Source organism: Triturus cristatus, chromosome 8 (assembly GCF_964204655.1).
Source record: "Triturus cristatus chromosome 8, aTriCri1.1, whole genome shotgun sequence".
NCBI lineage: Eukaryota > Metazoa > Chordata > Amphibia > Caudata > Salamandridae > Triturus > Triturus cristatus.
Window position 1 is genome coordinate 468,160,984 of NC_140591.1, and position 21,710 is coordinate 468,182,693.

Sequence of the window (21,710 nt, forward strand, 5' to 3'; positions counted from 1 at the left end):
AGCCGCTTGGCTTTGGTATTTGCTCACTCCATTAGTAATGTGGCGAGGAAGACTTATGAGGAGGTAATGCCCCAGTTACTTACCGGTAATCTTCATTACTCCGAGTATAGTCTTCCTCATCACATGAGTTCCCATCCCTCCCTCCTTGTCTGGCTATTGGCTTCATGTTGTTTGCTTGGTAGTTCAGGCTGTTGGGTTGGGCCGGCCCGCATCTTATAGAGGTCATGGATGTCCTGGGTCGGCCATATTTGGAGAGGATGGGAGGCATGGGAGGCTACTTTTGCTTTGGAGGGTTCTGGTGTGGAGCTGAAGCTCACTTCGTTAGTCATGTGGTGAGGAAGACTATACTCGGAGTAATGAAGACTACTGGTAAGTAACCGGGGCATATATCACAAGGTTTAAGTGTAGATGCAGTTTTTATTAATATTGGAAGTACTGTATTTAGAGAAGGTATGTCTTATGTAGCATAGTAAGCAATCAATGGGTGTTCGAGTAAAGAAGCAAACAATAAATATAAGAAAGAAGGTGTTAAGATGGAAAAATTGAAAATTGACGGTGATATTGTAGGTTTTCAGCTGGAAAATAGTAATGGTGTCACCTGGAAAATAGTAATGGTGTCAACTGCTATGAAAATGTGGTTCTCAATGTACTCTGCCATTTACTGCATTTTGTAAATGAAATTCAACATAAAGGAGACAACAGAATCTGCTCTCATCTGTGTACTTTGCTGGAACATTCATGTAGTGATAGGACTGTAGTATATTCTACTTCAGGCATTCAAGATGCAGTAGACATGCATAGTAGATCTGTAGTATTTTCTGTCAACAGTCAACAAGACACTCAGGAATTTATGAGTATGCTTAGATGTTTGGAAGAAGACTGGTACTTCCAATAAGAAATGCTGGGGTACTCGTCTGGGGAGAGATGACTCAAGGCGGACAGCTAATAGCATGGAAGGAATTAAAAGACCTCTTGGGGGACAAAATCTCATGTTTCAAACTTCAAAGCAGGACAAATTTCAATTTCTGGAGGTACGTACACAACAATAGCTGTTATCCAGGTTTTATTAGGGGCAAGATTACGAGCACAATTAGCTATAGAAATTAACGAAATAGATATAAAATAGTCCAGCTGGAGGAAGAAATGAAAAATCTAGAGATAAAAATAAAAACAAATATAGACAACGACGATAGGATCTTGGCAGAAGAGAGACTGTGTCTACTGAAAAATCACATGGAATAAATCCTGCAAAGTTAAATTAAAAAAGGATGGAATGCAAGTAAATTGGCTCACTTTTAATAATGGGGAGGGAGCAGGAAAGCTTTCAGTATGAAAAATCAAGTCAGATCAAAACAGAAATCGGATCAATGGAATTAAGGTAGTGCAGTCCAGTGCAATGCGGTTCAGTGAAAGGAGGCATTCACAGAGTATTTTTTGGGATCTCTCCTCAGAAGAGGGGAGAGTTTCAGAAGATGAGGTGAATGTCTGGTTAGCAGATACCATCAAACTTCTCGACCTAAACCAGAAAGATATTCTTAACCAGGATGTCACAGAAGATGAAGTTAGGATGACTATACAGGCGAGTTATGGAGGTAAAGCTGCAGGGCCAAATAAAATACCAGCGGAACTATGTAAAATTATAGGGGAGGCGTTAATCCCTTTCTTGACAGGAATGATTAGGGAGATTGTAGAGCAAGGGATGCAGTTACCAAAATCATGGAACAAAGCAATAATCATGCTTATTTTGAAGCCAGGCAAGGATCCTACTAGGTGTAATGCGTAGAGGCCAATATCTCTTTTGAACACAGACTATAAAATCTTTACAAAAATCCTAGCTGGGAGATTGAGTAAGGTACCTGGAGAGGTGATTCATAAGGACCAGACGGGATTTACCAAAGGGCGACATATACACAAGTTCACTTATGGGCTCATAGGAGTGATTGATGTGGTAACTGCTTATTCCACCCCCTTGGTAGTTTTAATGCTAGATGTCTCCAAATCTTTTGATAGAGTTAGGTGGTCTTATCTGCTGGCGTTTTTTAAATGGCTCGAGCTAGGGGATACATTTTGTAGAGCAGTACAATAGATATATCAGGACCCCTCAGCCAGAGTCCTAGTGAATGGAAATCTATCGCCACCCTTTAACATTTTTAGGGGCAGAAGGCAGGGTTGCCCCTTGTCCCCTCTCTTATTTAATCTCTATATAGAGCCCTTCGCGCAGAAACTTAGGATGGCAAATAACATTCCCTCATTCTCTTGGGGAAACTGGATAAAGAAAGTGGCTTTATATGTGGAAGATCTTGTGATCTTCTCGTCTGTTCTGGAGGCTGCATTATCAACCACTATACAGATGGCATTGGACTTTGGTAAAATATCTGGGTGCCTGTTTAATGAGGGAAAAATAGAGATCATGGTGTGGAATCAGAGCAAGAATTACCCGTTGATTAAGAAGGAGATGATGTATCTTGGCCTCAAAATTGTGGAAGATATAAACAAAATCGCCAAAATAATTCTGGATAAGATATATAGAGAAATTGGGCAGCTAATGAAAGGTTGGGTACACTTCCCCCTAGTGATCTTTGGGCGGGTTAATTTGATCAAAATGGTGATGCTGCCAAAATCACGTATCTCTTCAATACTATTCCCCTACATTTTGAGAAAGCGGCAATAGACAAAGCCCAGCAGGCAATAAATGCCTTTACTTGGGCATATAAAGGGGTTCGGATCTCATGGAAAACGCTGTGGAGAAGAAGAGAGAAGGGGGGATTATCTCTTCCAGACATAGAGTACTATGCTTGGGCCTTCCCAATTACAAATTCTAGAATTATTTTTAACACACAATAAGGTTCAGATGTAGGAACTATGTATCTGGCAATGATAAAGGAAAGTAATATGGGTATAGACAGATTTCTCTTTAAATTTGGGGATCCCCCCCCCCAAAAAAAATCAAACAAAACGTGCCAGTGGCCCTTTCTAGATTATGGTATACGATAAGATAAGACGATATCTAAATTAGAGTCCTACTCCTTCTCAGCCCCAATCTGGGAATCCCCAGGGACACTGGAATGTCTTAAAGATAAATTGGTACTACCAATAAGAAATGCTGAGGTACTCATCTGGGGAGAGATCACTCAAGGTGGACAGCTAATAGCATGGAAGGAGTTAAAAGACCTATTGGGGGACAAAATCTCATGTTTTAAACATATGCAACTGAAGAGTTGGGAACAGAGTTGGAAACTGCCTTTTGGCATCGGAAATGACTTGGAAGAGCAACTTATTAGGAAAGCCCCAGGAAAGAAAGAAGCCACCTTCTGTAACTGGGAATTACAAGAAACCATGGATGGTGACTTCACCCTGGAAGAAGATGTATGGGGAAGATGCTTGCAGAGGAGCGATCTACAATACATGTGGCAAGTATCGATGCACACACAATATTCCATTGTCAATACTGCTTTTTTTTAAATAATCCACCTCTTTTCACTCCACAGGGCATATATAACACCTGAGAACCTGTCAAAGATGGGGAAAGGAAGACTGTCGTCATGTACAAAGTGTGGCTTTGAAGAGGCGACAGATGTCAACATGTTTTATTAGTGCACAGAGATTAAGAGGTTTGGGGAGGACGTAGAATTGACACTCTCAGATATTTTGGGGGTACAAATAAAGGTAAGCTTTTCACTAATCATTTTTGGCGTAATGGAAGGAGTGGTAGGAATTGCTAGAGATTTGTTGTTTGCAATTTTACTGGCTAGAAAATAAATCTGTCATAACTGGATTAGAGAAACTCCGCCTCAACATTTAGAGTGGCTAAAGTCTATGTTCTATATGTCTACAATGGACCTATTAGGAAAGAGGTCCAAGAAGAAAAGATTGTGGGTCATGCTGCAGAAGTGGGCCGGGGGTATTTGCAAGTAAGGTTTATGTAGGGGATAAAAGATGGAAATTCCTGTCCAATGATTACACCTACAGAACTCTCTGTTTTTGCTGCAAGGGCCCTCCACCTCATATTGGTCTGATCCAATGCAGCTGCCATAACATCAGAAGATCTGAGAAAAATTTACCAGGAGGAGGAAAATGCCTGATCCCGATGCCTTCCCTCCGGGGGTTTGGTCCTCTTCCGCATTGAAAGGCAAAGGTACAGGTCAGTAGACCCTGAGGTGAATGAGGATAATAATTAAAAAACAAATCAATGGATATTATCTTCATGAAGGACTGCGTATAACTTCAGGACACTACGCAGTCTATTTAAAAAATTCAACTGGATGGACAGAATGCAGCGACTACCTTTCAAACTTCCAAATTCATATCTCTTCTTTCGTCAACCAAAGTTTTAAGGAAGATTAGCATTTAAAGAGCTGTATACGGTGTTTGTTTCTTACGAATGATCAGCGTGTAAGATATAATACGGCCTAGCAGGGGTGATATCTTCAAAATGGAGTCTGAAATTTGAACATGTGTTATATCTATTTCGAGTAATGGACTATTTCAGTATCATATCATTTCTTTTTATATATTCATTTAAATTAGTTGACTACCTTTAGCTACAATAACTTGTTAAGTGTTTGTAGTAAGTGTGATTTGACTTATTTGTAGTGTAATACTGTGCAGTTCTGTTTCACTTTTCCACAATCTATATGTTGTTTTTTGTCTCCTCTGTTCAACGATGATTATTTATACAGTACATTGTGTAGAATGTACAAGTATCAAAGCTGAGAATAGTAAAAAACAGAAAATAATATGTTAAAAAATATGTGTTTTACAGTGTTACAGTTGTGTCCTGCTTGTATATTAACATAAATGTTTATTTTCAGTAATTTGAACTTTACTGTGAAACTTTTAAATATGTCTTCATAACATGTATTTCTGTTTTCTCAATTTTTATAACAGATACATGGATTCAATTTATGGAGATGTTTCAGTAATACATTCTGTATATAATTGTTATAAAATATATAAATAGACTGAGTAACAGACACCCTAGGACTCACTGATGCATACAGTAACATACCCATGCAAACACTAATGCATTAACTCACATACTACCCCACTCACTTATACACACACTGGCACACTCTGGGTCCCACCAATATTTTGAATCTTAATGTCAGGTCGATTCTTGCACATAAACAGAATGTGCACGACCTGATTGAAAATGAAGTCCCGGATATCTTAGCCTTAACCGAAACATGGCTTCAGGAGGCCGACACTGCTATTCCTAACCTCGCTTGTCCTCCCGGCTACTCTATGTACATTGCGAATAGGCTGACTAGAGGCGGAGGCATAGCTTTGATAGTGAGATCTAGTTTCTCCTGTGTGTGGTCCATTCTCGAGATCGCGGGCTGCGAAAGTGCCTCGTTTAAAGTCGCTGTCAGCCCAGAATTTACACTCTCTGGGATGGTGGTGTATCGTCCGCCGGGCAGTGATGTGGCGTTCAGGAATGCTTTCCCGGACACTGTCGCCACCTTGGTCACTGACTGTGCCAATTTTTCCATCTTGGGCGACTTAAACCTGCATTTTGATGCTCCATCCTGTCTGACAGCTCGTAGTATTCTTATGGACTTAGAGGCCTTCCAACTTTTTCAGCTGGTCTCCCAGCCTACTCATTCCGGGGGACATATCCTTGATCCTTTTTTTACCAACTTGATCGAGGCTAAAGTCACGTCGGTGGCTCCTGTAGAGTGGTCGGGCCACTCTTTGGTATCCATCTATTGCCCTATGACTACCAACATTTCCACCTCTTCAGCCAAGCGGGTATCCAGGAGGCCCTGGAGTAAACTCAGGCTGGATGACTTTTACCATCTTCTGTCAGTGGATCCTCTGGCCCTACCTAACAACGTAGAGGAGGGGTATGATCTCTTCTGTGCCTGGCTCACTAGGGCTCTGGATGTTTTGATACCTGTTGCAACAACGAAGATCAACCCTCGAGTGTCAAGCCCCTGGTATGACGATGCTTTGCGCGCTCTGAAGGGAGCCTGTAGACGGGTGGAGAGGGCCTGGCGGAAGACATATGGGGCTGAGTTAAAAGCCACTTATGTCGCGTCCGTCAAGCTCTACCACCGGGCCATTTGTCGTGCCCGAGCGACATTTTATGCCGAGGAATTTCGGAATAGCCCTAACCCGTCGAAGGCTATCTTCAAGGCGGTGAAAGACCTTATGTCTAAGCGGGCTATCCCTATGGCTGAGAGCTCTGTCACACACTGTGAGTCCCTCGCTTCCTACTTCTTGGGAAAGGTCCAGTCTATATATCGGTCCTTCCCGAGCACTGGTATAGCGACGGGTAGTCCTAAGGAGTCACTTCACCAGCCCGCCCTGCTCTCACTTCCCCCCCTTACCATGGAAGGGTTTGACAAACTTGCTATGCAAGTTAAATCTGGGTCTCCATCTGATCCAGTGAGGCCTGTCCTCTTTCGAGACCAGACCTTTGTGGGGCGTGTGGCTATACGCTCACTGGTCAATCTCTCCTTAGAGACCGGGGTTGTTCCCACCAGTTGGAAGCGGGCGGTGGTGTCGCCGATTATTAAAAAACCATCTCTTGACCCGTCTAAGCCGGAAAGCTATCGTCCCATCTCGCTGCTGCCTTGGCCTGCCAAGTTAACAGAGGCTCATGTCAATCTGGCCCTGTCTGCACACTTAACCCGGTCCAATGCCCTCGACCCCACACAGAATGGCTTCCGTGCTGGTCACAGCACGGAGACTGCCCTTCTGGTGATGGCGGAACATCTACGCGCAAGGTTGGATGCTGGTCAGACGGCGGCGCTGATTTTGTTAGATCTCAGCGCCGCATTCGACACTGTATCCCACAGCATCCTCCTTGGGCGACTTGAGGAGACTGGTATTGGCGGCCTGGCACTGCAATGGTTCCGCTCCTTCCTAGACAACCGCTCCTTTTGTGTTTCCATCCCTCCCTTCAAGTCCAGGTTTCTGCCTCTGGCCATGGGGGTTCCGCAGGGATCCTCGCTGAGTCCCACGCTGTTCAATCTCTACGTGAGACCGCTGGCTGATGTCGCAAGGCAGTGGGGCCTAACCATGGTCTCTTATGCCGATGACACACAGCTGGCGGTTACTCTCAGCGGGGATGCGGTAGAGGATGCCCCCAGGTTTCAGTCCGGACTGAAGGCGGTGGCCAGCTGGTTGACAGCTAACTGTCTCCAGCTCAATGCCACAAAAACTGAGGTTATGGTTGTCGGGAAGGGAGTGGAGCTTTGGGGCGATCAGTGGTGGCCTTTTGAGCTGGGCCCCACTCCGACCTTAGTTTCGGAGGTGAAGAATCTTGGGGTCTGGTTAGACGCTGGTCTTACATTCATAGGCCACACCAAAAAAATTGCAGCCTGTTGCTTCGGTCTACTAAGGGGCTTACGGCCGGTGCTTAAGTTCTTTGATGCCCCTACCAGAGAGCTTGTGGTCCAGGCAACTATCATCTCTCGTCTGGACTACGCTAGCTCTTTGCTGGTGGGGGCTAACCAGGCTGAGCTGACCCGGCTGCAGCGGGTGCAGAACGCTGCTGCAAGAGCCATTGTTGGACTTCCTAAGTTCTGCCCGGTGTCTCATGTCATCCGTTCTTTGCACTGGCTTCCGGTGAGGAAGCGTATTGTCTTCAAGGTCTTGTGTCTGACCTTTAAAATCCTCAGAGGCATAGGCCCTGAGATCCTGGCCAATACCATTTCTTTTTATGTTCCCACCCGCAATCTTCGATCTCAGGGTCAGGCTCTTGCTGTTGTCCCCAGATTTAGGCTCAGCAGGATGGGGGGCCGGTCCTTTAGGGTGCGAGCCGCGTCAATCTGGAATACCCTTCCAGTTGAAATCCGGTTGATAGAGGACTTGCTGACGTTTCGCAGAGCTATAAAAACCTTCTTATTTTAGTTTTCTTGTTTCTGTTCCTCTCTGTTGCATCATCTCCATGTTGTGTTATAACTGCTCCTTGTCTCGGCGCCGGGATGCTCCTTCGCTGGAGTCGCTGTGCGCTTAATAAATTGTTTTAACTTAACATAACATAACATAACATTTACAATAACACACCCATGGACACACTAATCCATTAACTGACATACTCACTCAGTCATACACACACTGACACACCATAGGTCCCACTAATAAATACACTGACACACCCATGGACACACTGCTGCATTAACCGACATTCACTCAGTCAGTCACACATACTGTGGCACACTCTAGAAGTCACTAATACATACACTAACACACACATAAATAGACTACTGTATTAATTAACATACTCGCTCACTCAGTCATAGAGACTCTTATACAGCAGTTGTCACTAATACATGAACTGATACACCCATGGACTCACTGATACATTAACTGACATTTACTCACTGAGTCATACACACAGTGACACACTCTACAATTCACTAATACGTACAGTGACACACACATAAACAGATTGATGTATTGAGTAAGATACTCACTGACTATACAAACTTTGACACACCATAGCTCTCACTAATACATACACTAAACACAGATGCAGACACTAATGCATTCTCTGACAAAATCTGTGACTCACTGATATACACACTAAGACACTCTGGGACTAACTACTACATACACTTACACAGGGATTCAGTAATGCATTCAGTAACACACCTTTACACTTACTTCTACATACCCTGAAACAATGTAGCACTGCCTAATACATATACTGACACACCCATGAACACACTGAAGCATTAACTGATATGTTCACTCACTCAGTCATACAGACTCTGAAACACCTTAGGTCTCACTAATAGATTCACTGACACACCCATGCACACACTGATGCATTCTCGGACAAAATCACTAACTCTCTCATATATACAGTGAGCCACTCTGGGACTAACTGATACATACAGTGACAGAGTCATGGGCACACCAATCCATTCACTAACAGATTCAAACACTTACTCATAAACACCCTCACACACCCTAGGACTAACTACTACCTACTCTGACACACCCATGGATTCACTGATGCATTAACTAACACACCCTTACAATTACTTCTACACAGCCTGATGCATACACTGACATACCCATGAACACACTGTGGCATTAAGTGACATACTCATTCACTCAGTCATAGACGCACAGACGCATCCTAGGTCTCACTAATAGATACACTGACACACCATGCACACACTGATGCCTTAAATGACACTCACTGACTCAGTCATATATACAGTGACACACTATAAAAGTCACTAATACGTACACTGGCCCACACATAAATAGACTAATGTATTAATTACCATACTCACTGATTCAGTCATACAGAGTCTGACACACTCTAGCTGTCACTAATACGTACACAGACACACCCATGAACACACTGATGCATTAACTGACATACTCACTCACTCAGTCATACACACTTTGAGACACCCTAGGTTTCACTAATACATACACTAACATACCAGCGTTGCTGGCTTCTGCGTTTGCAGCGCTTCTTTTTCTCCGAGGTATCGGATTTGCTCCAGCCCGCCTCAACGAGTAGGAGAAGCAAGGGCTGCTGCCAGATGCAGCTTGTGACTTCACAGGGGGTTTTGTTCACTGTAATTAAAACCTGCAGCCCGGTGGATACTTATTTTATGAGGCTGGAACGTAAGGGGACCCAAGGAAGCGCTTTGGACGTACGACAACCTGGACAATTCCATTCAGTCATCCGTGTTTGTCCTGCATAGCACCAGTTTTTCACCTAATCCAGCTCCGTGCAACTTCCACCCAGGCAAGAAGAACTCTGGGAGATGTAGTGTTCACTACATTACATTGTGAGGGGCGATCACATGACCAGGAGCTCTGAGTACTCCCACCAATGGGACAGATGCAGGACTGATTTAAACATGGGTGGGGCAGCATCCTGGAAAGACAGCGGCACCTGAGGAAGGCTGACAAAGCCAAAATGCATTGTGCCTGACAGCTGCGTGAATACAGGGCTTCTGAAGATATTTCCCCGTGTGGCCTCTTTCCTGTCAGCATTGGAGGAGTTTTTGCATATTTCCACGTGAGCCAGAGGTGTGTCAAGAGGCCCCGTTCTGCAAGTTGGCTGGAGCGTTGCTGGCTTCTGCGTTTGCAGCGCTTCTTTTTCTCCGAGGTATCGGATTTTCTCCAGCCCGAATCAACGAGTAGGAGAAGCTAGGGCTGCTGCCAGATGCAGCTTGTGACTTTACAGGGGGTTTTGTTCACTGTAATTAAAACCCGCAGCCCGGTGGATACTTATTTTATGAGGCTGGAACGTAAGGGGACCCAAGGAAGCGCTTTGGACGTACGACAACCTGGACAATTCCATTCAGTCATCCGTGTTTGTCCTGCATAGCACCAGTTTTTCACCTAATCCAGCTCCGCGCAACTTCCACCCAGGCAAGAAGAACTCTGGGAGATGTAGTGTTCACTACATTACATTGTGAGGGGCGATCACATGACCAGGAGCTCTGAGTACTCCCACCAATGGGAGAGATGCAGGACTGATTTAAACATGGGTGGGGCAGCATCCTGGAAAGACAGCGGCACCTGAGGAAGGCAGACAAAGCCGAAATGCATTGTGCCTGACAGCTGCGTGAATAAAGGGCTTCTGAAGATATTTCCACATGTGGCCTCTTTCCTTTCAGTATTGGAGGAGTTTTTGCATATTTCCACGCCAGCCAGAGGCGTGTCAAGAGGACCCGTTCTGCAAGTTGGCTGGAGCGTTGCTGGCTTCTGCGTTTGCAGCGCTTCTTTTTCTCCGAGGTATCGGATTTGCTCCAGCTCACCTCAATGAGTAGGAGAAGCAAGGTCTGCTGCCAGATGCAGCTTGTGACTTCACAGGGGGTTTTGTTCACTGTAATTAAAACCCACAGCCCGGTTGATACTTATCTTATGAGGCTGGAACGTAAGGGGACCCAAGGAAGCGCTTTGGGCGTACGACAACCTGGACAATTCCATTCAGTCATCCGTGTTTGTCCTGCATAGCACCAGTTTTTCACCTAATCCAGCTCCGCACAACTTCCACCCAGGCAAGAAGAACTCTGGGAGATGTAGTGTTCACTACATTACATTGTGAGGGGCGATCACATGACCAGGAGCTCTGAGTACTCCCACCAATGGGAGAGATGCAGGACTGATTTAAACATGGGTGGGGCAGCATCCTGGAAAGACAGCGGCACCTGAGGAAGGCTGACAAAGCCGAAATGCATTGTGCCTGACAGCTGCGTGAATAAAGGGCTTCTGAAGATATTTCCCCGTGTGGCCTCTTTCCTTTCAGCATTGGAGGAGTTTTTGCATATTTCCACGCCAGCCAGAGGCGTGTCAAGAGGCCCCATTCTGCAAGTTGGCTGGAGCGTTGCTGGCTTCTGCATTTGCAGCGCTTCTTTTTCTCCGAGGTATCAGATTTGCTCCAGCCCGCCTCAACGAGTAGGAGAAGCAAGGGCTGCTGCCAGATGCAGCTTGTGACTTCACAGGGGGTTTTGTTAACTGTAATTAAAACCCGCAGACCGGTGGATACTTATTTTATGAGGCTGGAACGTAAGGGGACCCAAGGAAGCCTTTGGACGTACGACAACCTGGACAATTCCATTCAGTCATGCATGTTTGTCCTGCATAGCACCAGTTTTTCACCTAATCCAGCTTCGCTCAATGATTAGAGCGGCAGACCCTGATGCAGAGGTCTAGCCCGGGACCAGGGTTCAATTCCCCGCCTCGGCGGGTCTTGGGCTCAAAAATTCCACGGACCTGATAATTCTCGCCTCGGTGCCTATTCCAATCATGGAGTCCCACTCTGCAACTCTGGGCAATAGCTTGCTTAATCTCCACAACGGCCCCCACAACGCTAAAGGATGCCTGGTCTCCACCTTGGGGGTGCTCAGGAGTGTACGCCTCACAGGGAAAGCCAGGATGGGTTCCACAGCGGTATTCGTACAAGCGCCTTGAGACCCTTGCGGGTGAGTAGTGCGCTATACAAGTATCAAATTTACATTTACATTTACACCCAGGCAAGAAGAACTCTGGGAGATGTAGTGTTCACTACATTCCATTGTGAGGGGCGATCACATGACCAGGAACTCTGAGTACTCCCACCAATGGGAGAGATGTAGGACTGATTTAAACATGGGTGGGGCAGCATCCTGGAAAGACAGCGGCACCTGAGGAAGGCTGACAAAGCCGAAATGCATTGTGCCTGACAGCTGCGTTAATAAAGGGCTTCTGAAGATATTTCCCCGTGTGGCCTCTTTCCTTTCAGCATTGGAGGAGTTTTTGCATATTTCCACACCAGCCAGAGGCGTGTCAAGAGGCCCCGTTCAGCAAGTTGGCTGAAGCGTTGCTGGCTTCTGCTTTTGCAGCGCTTCTTTTTCTCTGAGGTATCGGATTTGCTCCAGCCCGCCTCAACGAGTAGGAGAAGCAAGGGCTGCTGCCAGATGCAGCTTGTGACTTCACAGGGGGTTTTGTTCACTCTAATTAAAACCCGCAGCCCGGTGGATACTTATTTTATGAGGCTGGAACGTAAGGGGACCCAAGGAAGCACTTTGGACGTACTACAACCTGGACAATTCCATTCAGTCATCCGTGTTTGTCCTGCATAGCACCAGTTTTTCACCTAATCCAGCTCCGCGCAACTTCCACCCAGGCAAGAAGAACTCTTGGAGATGTAGTGTTCACTACATTACATTGTGAGGGGCGATCACATGACCAGGAGCTCTGAGTACTCCCACCAATGGGAGAGATGCAGGACTGATTTAAACATGGGTGGGGCAGCATCCTGGAAAGACAGCGGCACCTGAGGAAGGCTGACAAAGCCGAAATGCATTGTGCCTGACAGCTGCGTGAATAAAGGGCTTCTAAAGATATTTTCCTGTGTGGCCTCTTTCCTTTCAGCATTGGAGGAGTTTTTGCACATTAACATACCCATGTACATACTGATGCATTTTGTGACAAAACCACCGACTCACTCATATACACAATGAAACACTCTGAAGCTGATTCATAGAACTAATCTGAGACAAAATCCTAAACTTACTATTTTTGGTATTCACAGAAGGCACTTACGATTTTTGGTATTCACAGAAGGCACTTACGATTTTTGGTATTCACAGAATGCACTTACGACTCCTAACTTTACGTCCGCACTCGGGCCGGAAATTCGCACCCAGACCGTACTCTCCGCACCCGGAGTGTACTCTCCGCACCTGGACTGTTCTCTGCGGCTACGGCCGTACTCTCCAGCTTGAGCCGGATAAAGTATAATCAATGGGCCGGATTGCAATTTTTACAAAAAGGAACATTAGGAATGTGTGATAAATGGTAGAGGAGGCCATGAAAAACAGTTTGGGCAGGGAAAAGGGTATGGCCAGACACTACATTATAACCCAGAAATGTTTTCTCCTTTGCATCATGGTACATGCAGTGCACAATTTGTGCTCTCCTCAGTGTTGACTGCACAGCATGAGTGTATGGGTACTGCCTGAATGAATGGATGAGTGCATGAGTAGTGCCTGAGTGGAAGGCAGGGTAATGTCTGGGTCATTTGATGAGTGCAATTATGAGTGCAAGAGTAATGCCTGGGTCATTGGATAAGTGCATGGGTAGTGCCTGAGTGAATGGATGAGTACATGGGTACTGCCTAAGTGAAAGCTAGAGTGCAAGAGTAGACCTTTGCTACGCCCTATCAAACTACTTCCACAACAAGATAGCAGACATCTACAGCAAGTTTGACCCTCAAACAATAGAGCTCACTCCTCCCCCAACCCCCACCGACATCCTGCACAACCACCTCACTAACTGGACACCCCTCAACACTGAGCTCACTGCGACCATCATGACCTCCATACACTCTGGTGCTCTGACAGACCGCTGCCCATACCACTCCTTCATCCTACAACAGGAGGAGTTCTGCCCTCCACTCATGCACATCCTTAACTCAGCCATCAACTCCGCCACCTTCCTGGAAACATGCATAAGACCCTTCCTAAAGAAACCCACCGCAGACCTCAACGACCTCAAGAACTACCGCCCCATTCCACTCCTTCCATTCCTGATGAAGGTATTTGAGAAAGCCATCATCCACCAGCCACAGACCACCTGGAGAGAAACAACCTACTGGACACCTTCCGGACAGGCTTCCGCTTGAACCACAGAACCGAAACAGCCCTCATAGCTGCAACAGATGACATTAGGACCATCCTTGACTGTGGAGAATCAGCTGACCTCATCCTCCTCTAGCCCTCCTCAGCCTTCGACACTGTATTCCACCACATCCTAGTCAACAGACTTCATTACATCAACATGAGTGGCAATGCACTCAAACTCATCACCTAATTTCTCACAGGACGCAAGCAAAAAATACGCCTCCCACCCTTCACCTCCAAACTCAAAGACACCAGCTGTTGCATCGCCCAGGGCTCATCGCTCAGCTACACCCTCTTCAATATCTACATGACTCCACTGGCCACCATCATCCGCAGCCACTGACTCAACACTATTTCATATGCCAACGACACCCAGCTCATCATCTCTCTCAGCGAAGACACCTTCACCGCCATTCCAACTGCTTAAAACTGAACACGGACAAGACCGAAGTGCTCATCTTTGGTCAAATACCCTCCCTGTGGGATGACTCCTGGTGGCCCTCCACCCTCAGATCTGCTCCAACCCCCACCACCCATGCCAGGAACCTGGGCTTCATACTGGACAGCGAGCTCTCCATGAAGCACCAGGTGAATGCAGTAACTTCTTCAAGTTTCCACATCCTCCTAATGCTCCGTAAGATCTTCTGGTGGTACCCAACCAGCACCAGGAAAACAGTAACACAGGCCCTCATAACAAGCTGACTGGACTACGGGAACACACTCTACACTGGAATCACAACCCAACTACTAAAACGACTTCAGACCATCCAAAACACAGCAGCCAGACTCAAACTGGATCTCCCAAAACAGTTAAGCATAACCCCCCACCTTAGAGGCCTCACTGGCTCCCAATCATGAAGAGATGCCACTTCAAACTACTCACCCATGCGTGCAAGGCCCTCCACAACATAGGAGCATCCTACATCAACCACCGACTGACCTTCCACCAGCCCACCAGACAACTCTGCTCAGCCCACCTAGCACTCGCACACGTCCCACGCATCGATTTAGCCCTATAGGGGGCCGATCCTTCTCCTACCTCACTGCCAAATCCTGGAACGACCTGCCCATCCACCTCCAGCACTCTCGATTACTTCATGAGAGCACTCAAGACCCAGCTGTTTGACTAATCGTCTCTCCCTCAGCACCTGAATACTCCCAGAGGTGATAAATCACACTTTACAAATCCAGATTGATTGATTGAGTGGGTGTGTGAGCGGTTCTAAGGAAGATGTCATCAGTGATGTCATTTGAGATGTCATGAGTGATGTTACTGACCATGTCATGAGTGATGTAACATGTGCGGTCAACAGCAGTGCATTGCTGGGGTCTAGGTTGTAGTTATCTCAGGTAACTATAACTGCTGAGTTTCTAGTGTTTTGTATGAGTGAAATGTGAGCCTAAGTATAACATCCCTGTAACCTTTAATTTTTTTCAATGATTTTCTAAGGTTTTTTTAAATTCTATTTTCTAACTATAATGTCCCTGTAACCTTTGTTTCTTTCAGTGAATTTCTAAGGTTTTTTAATGTTATTTTCTAACTGAAACCTGTAACCTTTGAGATTGTGTTAGTGCATGAGTGTCTCAGTGGGTCTCTGAGTGGGTGTGAGAGTGTCTCAGTGGGTTTGTGAGTACCTCCATGGATGTGTCAGTCAGTCTGTGAGTGAATGCATGAGTCTCTGAGTAGGTCTGTGAGTGGGTGAGAGAGCGTATGAGTGATTCAGTAATTGGATGCATGAGTGTCGGACTGGGTCTGAGAGCGGTTGTATGTGTCTGAGTTCATGTGTCAGTGTGTACATGAGTGTTTGAGTGGATGAATCAGAGGCTGTAAGACTGTCTGAGTTGTGCTGTGAGTGGGTGCATGAGTGCCTGAGTGGGTTTTGCTCATTCTGTTCATTATCTGCCTTTTTTCTACTCACTTCTGACCTTTATTTTACCTTTTTCTGCTTGTTTCTGACCGCTATTTTGCCTCGCAATGCTCATTTCTGACTTTTCTTTTGTCTCTTTCTGCTCATTTCTGATCTTTATTTTGTCTATTTCTGCTCATTTCTAATCTCTATTTTGTCTCTTTCTGCTCATTGCTGCCTCTATTTTCCCTTTTTTCTGCTCATTTCTGATCTCTATTTTGCCTCTTTCTGCTCGGTACTGGTCTTTATTTTCCCTCTTTCTGCTAATTTCTGACCTCTGTTTTGCCTCTTTCTGACCTTTATTTTGCCTCTTTCAGCTTGTTGCTGACCTCTATTTTGCCTCTTTCTGCCTGTTACTGGCCTTTATTTTGCCTCTTTCTGCTTGTTGCTGACCTCTATTGTGCATCTTTCTGCTTGTTTCTGGCTTGTTTCTGCTTGTTACTGACCTCTATTTTGCCTCTTTCTGTTAATTTCTGATCTCTATTTTGCCTCTTTCTGCACGTTGCTGACCTTTAGTTTGCTTTTTCCTGCTCGTTGCTGATCTTTAGTCTGCCTCTGTCTGCTCCCTTCTGATCTTTATTCTGCCTTTTCTGCTCATTTCTCGCCTTTATTCTGCCTCTTTCTTCTCGTTGCTGACCGTTATTTTCCCTCTTTATGCTATTTGCTGACCCTTATTCTGCCTCTTTCTGCTTGTTTCTAACCTTTATTCTGCCTCTTTCTGCTCATTTTTTACCTGCATTCTGCCATTTGCTGCTTGGTTCTGACTTCTATTTTGCCTCTTTCTACTCGTTTCTGACCTTTATTCAGCCTCTTTCTGCTTGTTTCTCACCTTTTTTTGCCTCTTTCTGCTCGTTGCTGACCTATATTTAGCTTTCTGCTAGTTTCTCATCTTTATTTTGCCTCTTTCTGCTTATTTCTGATCTTTATTCTGCCTCTTACTGCTCATTTCTCACCTTTGTTCTGCCTCTTGCTACTTGTTCCTGACCTCTATTTTGCCTCTTGCTACTTGTTTCGGACCTCTATTTTGCCTCTTTCTGCTCGTTTCTGACCTCTATTTTGCCTATTTTTGCACGTTGCTGATCTTTATTTTGCCTCTTTCTGCTCGTTTCTCATCTTTATGTTGCCTCGTTCTGCTCATTGCTGACCTTTATTTTGCTTCTTTCTACTCATTTCTGACCTTTATTCTGCCTTTTTCTGCTTGTTTCTTACCTTTATCTTGCCTCTTTCCGCTTGTTGCTGACCTTTATTCTGAATCTTTTAGCTAGTTTCTTACCTTTATCTTCCGTCTTTCCCATTGTTGTTATCCTTTATTCTGTCCCTTTCTGCATGTTTCTCACCTTTACTTTGCGTCTTTCTGCTCTTTTATCCCGGGACCACGGAGGGCCTCAAGGCCTTTGTGGTCCCTGATGGCTCCCCACCTCCTGTGGGAGCCAGCATTGCTCTGACAGACAGGGAGCTGCTAAACATGTAGGTGCACATGCATCAAAATAGTCAATAGCGATTCTTTAATTCCGATTTATAAGGAATCGTAATTAAAGAATCGCTATTGCCTATGCATGTAGGAATTGCAAAAAAAAAAATGCGATTCGTACACATTCCTTAATTGAGACTCACAAATTGCGAGTCACAATTAAGGCATTGCTTCCCATTCATTCTCATGGGCCTAGAGGCCCATAGGAATGAATTGGGAATTGCAAATTGCGCATGCAATTCAAGGGTGTCAAAAGGACACCCTGTTGCACCCCTGAAATTTCAATGTATCCACATGTTGCGCACACACATGCCCCAAGGGAATGTGTGTGTGTGTAACAAGGGACTTTGAAAAATGCACTTTAGTGCATTTTTCAAAGAAATCGCAAATTACCATTAACTTTAGATAGACGGTAATTTGCGATTCCTATTTGCGAAATCGCAAATTTGTATTGTTTAATACATTGCATTTAAGGAATTGTAATTTGTGATTCCTTAAATGCAATCGCAATATAAGTAATCACAAATTTTGTATTTACTTAAATTACGATTTTTGCATTTGGGATGATGCATCCCAAATGCAAAAATAGCGGTCGCAAAGGGGCAGATTCTGTGAATCTGCCCGTTTGCGACCGGTTTTTATGTTGATGCATGTGCCCATTGCTCCCTGTCTGTGAGAGTAATCGTTTTGTCTGTTTCCCTGCCCGATACACAGAGGGCAAGGAAACAGACTAAACCTCTGCTTCCAGCAAGTGAGAGCATTTTGTCAGCTCCTGCTTGCTGTAAGCTGGAGTGTTTGCTCTGACTTGGCAGGAGCTGTCAAAGCTCCCACCAAGTCACAGTAAACAAAAATGTCCCGAAAATGCTTTTATGCCATGGCGGGGTTCCCAGGGAACCCTAAGACCAAGGCTTGGGGGGTGAGGGTATTCCTACCCGCCCCCTTTTCTTTTTTCCCCCTATTTTTTTGTGGGACTCGGATGAAGCGGAGTCCCAAGATGGCTGCCAACACTTCCTGGTTGAAGTGTTGGCAACCAATCAGAGCTCTGCATTTCCCTGCACAAGCTCATTATTATTTGCGAAGTCATCACAATCGTACATACCCTTATTTGGATTTACTTAATTTTCTCAACAACCACTGAACAGATGTACATCAAATAACAACAAACACAAACTGTGTACAAAAAGCTAGCTTTCTGCCATATTTGGTGTAATTCCACCCAGTGGTTCAGGATGCAGTTGGTTCTAAAGCTCCTATGGGAATTAACATGGAAAACACACTTTTATTGACCCCCCCTTGTTCTCGTCCCCCGCTTGAAACTTTCCATGCACAAAAAGAATCACTGGCAGATGTTGTTTGGAGAGTTTCTTGAAGATTCGTCAAACAACGGCAAAGATGAAGGCAAGTCAAAAAACACGTTTTCTATGGAAACATGGTCCTATAAGTAACTAACTACTGGCCAGTAGTTAAAATATATATGTATATATACACATATACATATGCATATATGTATGGGGAATAAATATATTGATTAACAAATCAGATTATGTAGTTTACCTGCTGGAATGCCTGTGTCCTAAAAAATACATAGGCAGTACAAAATTACAAGCACAAAAACATATTTTACAACATATACGTGCATTGAGGAATGCAGATGAATCCTACCCTGTGGCGATGTACTTCAAGGACTATCATAGCAGTAATTCCAGAGCTCTGACATTAAGTATCCTTGATCAAGTGCAGAAATCTGCCCGAGGGGGTGACAGGGAGAAAGAGCTGAGACGACTTGAGTGTAGGTACATTTTAAAAATGGGTACAAAAGAACCAATGGGGTTGAATGTGAATGAAGAAATGTTTACTTTTTTGTAAAAAATGTCTTTCTTTACATGCCCTCTTCTCCCTTCTCTTTATCTAATTTTTTCACTTTTATATTTTGTGATTTTCATCTGTATTGGTTTTAAACATGTACAGCTTCCGTTTATACTCATGCAGTATATAACTGTAAATGTATTTTTGTTTATTTTACGGTGGTTCATAGAAGACACCTATATAAGAAAGCAGAAGAGTTAAGATATCTTTTAAATTTGTTCTGATACTACCTAAGCCCAATGGGGCAAAATGTTGTCTTGTCTTGTTTTGTTAGGTTGTCTTCTCATATTATTGATGAGATAAGGCCCAATGGGCTAATATAGCGGAATAGCATCTAATATTATTTGATATATTGATGGCAATGAGTGGCTATGGTGGATTTCTACAACAATATAAGTGTTGTGTATATATGTGCTATTTAGCCAAATGAGGCGTAATTACTGTTTTTATATTGTTTTTTACTGCCTCGTTCAGTTTATTTTATTTTTATTTTTATGTCATAAATGCCGAAGAAGATTTAGTAATGGATTGTAGCATTGTACATTATAAGATGGCCGCCATGGGAATGCCTGCTAATACTGACGTAATGTCCCTTTTCTATGTTAATTAGTACATGTTTGTTAAAAATGGAGGCTGACGCGATTATGTAGCGTGTTGAACAAGGCTCAGCAAGAAACAAAACGCATAGATGCTAATGTTTGCCAATAAAAAAATATCATTTATTTGCACTACGAGGAATGCCATCTCTGTTTGGAGACTAACCGTGGAGATTCATTTTCAAACTTTTGCCCGGGTGCGGGCAAGCAACGAGCACCCGCGATGTCTTGGGGTAATATAGCAGAAAAGCATCTTATATTATTTGATTTATTTATGGCAAAGAGTGGCTATGGTGGTTTTCTACAACAATATAAGTGTTGTGTATCTATGTGATATTTAAACCGAATGGGGCATAATTATTGTTTTTATATCGTTTTTTACTGCCTCGTTCAGTTTATTTTATTTTTAGTTTTATGTTATAAATGCCGAAGAAGATTTAGTAATGGATTGTAGCGTTGTACATTATAAGATGGCAGCCATGGGAATGGGAATGCCTGCTAATATTGACGTAATGTCCATTTTCTATGTTAATTAGTACATGTATGTTAAAATGGAGGCAGACGTGATTATGTAGTGTCGTGAACAAAGCTCAGCAAGAGACAAAACGCATATTGTTATTGTTAACTGATTTTTATATAGCGCTAATCACCGGCAGGTCTCTAAGCGCTTGAGAGAGAGTTACCAGAGGTCGTCGTGGGTCACGGGTGCATGGCCATATAGTAGGCCAGTTAAGCCGTGTCTAGTGCCTCCTTAAACAGAAGCGTCTTAAGCTGTTTCCTGAATGGGAGAAGTGCCGGTTCTTTGCGTAGGTAATCGGGCAGTTGATTCCAAAGTTGTGGGAACTGGTTCGAGAATGCTCGACCCCCTTTGGAAGTAGTTTTGTAGCCCGGGGTGGCCAGGCGGTAGGTCTCGGAAGACCGCAGTGTGCAGCCCGGAACATAGTTTACCAGGCGTTCTTTAATATAGGCCAGGGCTTTGCCGTGGATTGCCTTGTGGGCGATTCAGAGGCCCTTGAAACTAGCTCTCTGTTTTATTGGAAGCCAGTGCAATTTGCGCAGCAGAGGGGAGGCATGGGACCGTGTTGGCAGCCTAAAGATCAGTCTGGCTGCGTCATTCAGCACCACCTGTAATTTATTAGTCAACTTCTGAAGGAGGCCTCTGTATAGGGTGTTGCCGTAATCTAATCTGGATACAATTGTGGCTGATACGATCATTTGCAGCGAGGCAGTTGAAAGGAGGGGGACAAGTTTTCTTAATTGTCTCATAAGCCCTATACATGTTCCGACCACTGTGGTGACTTGGTTGGCCATGGAGAGCTTTGAATCAATTTTAATGCCCAGGCGTTTTACGGTATGTACTGGAGTGGGGGTGGCACCCAGCTCTTGAGGCCAGAAACGGTCGCTTCAGGGGTTATCTTTCGTGGGGATGACACGTACTTCCGTTTTATCAGGGTTGATTTTCAATGAGTTGGCAGTCATCCAGTTCACCATGAATCTAAGGATTTTTTGTGCCACGTCCTGGGCATAGCTGGAGTTGCCAATCTGGAGAATGAGCTGGGTGTCATCCGTATAGTTAAAAATGCGGCAGTCCATGTGGGCAAGGGCTGTCACCAGAGGCTGAAGATAGATGTTAAAGAGGAGCGGGGACAGTGTGGAGCCTTGCGGGACCCGCAGGTGAGGGTACCTCTATCTGATACCCACTTCCCTAGCTGGATCCTCTCGGACCGCTCTGTCAGGAAGGAGGCTAGCCACTGGTGTGCCGGCCCATGAATGCCCA